The following is a 2,001-nucleotide window of genomic DNA, read 5'->3' on the forward strand; positions in this document are numbered from 1 at the left end:
TAGACAGCGGACCGGGCCCACACTGCGGGCCTGTAGTCAGCGGGCCTGTAGACAGCGGACCGGGCCCACACTGCGGGCCTGTAGTCAGCGGACCTGTAGACAGCGGACCGGGCCCACACTGCGGGCCTGTAGTCAGCGGACCTGTAGACAGCGGACCTGGCCCACACTGCGGGCCTGTAGTCAGGGACCTGTAGACAGCGGACCGGGCCCACACTGCGGGCCTGTAGTCAGCGGACCGGGCCCACACTGCGGGCCTGTAGTCAGCGGACCTGTAGACAGCGGACCGGGCCCACACTGCGGGCCTGTAGTCAGCGGACCGGGCCCACACTGCGGGCCTGTAGACAGCGGACTGGGCCCACACTGCGGGCCTGTAGACAGCGGACCTGTAGACAGCGGACCGGGCCCACACTGCGGGCCTGTAGACAGCGGACCGGGCCCACACTGCGGGCCTGTAGTCAGCGGACCTGTAGACAGCGGACCGGGCCCACACTGCGGGCCTGTAGTCAGCGGACCTGTAGACAGCGGACCGGGCCCACACTGCGGGCCTGTAGATAGCGGACCTGTAGACAGCGGACCGGGCCCACACTGCGGGCCTGTAGTCAGCGGACCTGTAGTCAGCGGACCGGGCCCACACTGCGGGCCTGTAGACAGTGGACCGGGCCCACACTGCGGGGCCTGTAGTAAGCGGACCTGTAGACAGCGGACTGGGCCCACACTGCGGGCCTGTAGACAGCGGACCTGTAGACAGCGGACCGGGCCCACACTGCGGGCCTGTAGACAGCGGACCGGGCCCACACTGCGGGCCTGTAGTCAGCGGACCTGTAGACAGCGGACCGGGCCCACACTGCGGGCCTGTAGTCAGCGGACCTGTAGACAGCGGACCGGGCCCACACTGCGGGCCTGTAGACAGCGGACCTGTAGACAGCGGACCGGGCCCACACTGCGGGCCTGTAGTCAGCGGACCTGTAGTCAGCGGACCGGGCCCACACTGCGGGCCTGTAGTCAGGGGACCTGTAGACAGCGGACCGGGCCCACACTGCGGGCCTGTAGACAGCGGACCTGTAGACAGCGGACCGGGCCCACTCTGCGGACCTGTAGACAGCGGACCTGTAGACAGCGGACCGGGCCCACACTGCGGGCCTGTAGACAGCGGACCTGTAGACAGCGGACCGGGCCCACACTGCGGGCCTGTAGACAGCGGACCGGGCCCACTCTGCGGACCTGTAGACAGCGGACCTGTAGACAGCGGACCGGGCCCACACTGCGGGCCTGTAGTCAGCGGACCTGTAGACAGCGGACCGGGCCCACACTGCGGGCCTGTAGACAGCGGACCGGGCCCACACTGCGGGCCTGTAGACTGCGGGCCTGTAGACAGCGGACCGGGCCCACACTGCGGGCCTGTAGACTGCGGGCCTGTAGACTGCGGGCCTGTAGACAGCGGACCGGGCCCACACTGCGGGCCTGTAGACAGCGGACCTGTAGACAGCGGACCGGGCCCACACTGCGGGCCTGTAGTCAGCGGACCTGTAGACAGCGGACCGGGCCCACACTGCGGGCCTGTAGTCAGCGGACCTGTAGACAGCGGACCGGGCCCACACTGCGGGCCTGTAGTCAGCGGACCTGTAGACAGCGGACCGGGCCCACAGAGCCCCACTCTCAGGGTGTGTGCGTCAGGATCCTGTGTCTGCAGTTTCAGGAGAGGGCGGGTGCAGCCCCTGCCGGTTTCTTGCAGGCGTAGGAATCGATGTGGAAACTGCACCTGCTGCATTTTCTGGGCTCCACACACGACCCCCCCCCCTCCAGCACCACTCCCACTCCACGCGCTGCTGCGCCGGAAAATGCAGCATGTCGCACTGCGCAGGTGCATGCCTTCTGCTGCGCGAGATTCTATTTATAGCAGGTGACGTCACCCTGAAATAGCGGCGACGTCCCCCCCCCCCCCGTCCCCGCCGCCTTCCCTCTGCCCCCCTGCACTCGAGGGGGACTTGAGTGCGCCTGCGC

This window comes from Lepisosteus platostomus, chromosome 24, assembly GCF_059453375.1.
Source record: "Lepisosteus platostomus isolate fLepPlt1 chromosome 24, fLepPlt1.hap1, whole genome shotgun sequence".
Lineage (NCBI taxonomy): Eukaryota > Metazoa > Chordata > Actinopteri > Semionotiformes > Lepisosteidae > Lepisosteus > Lepisosteus platostomus.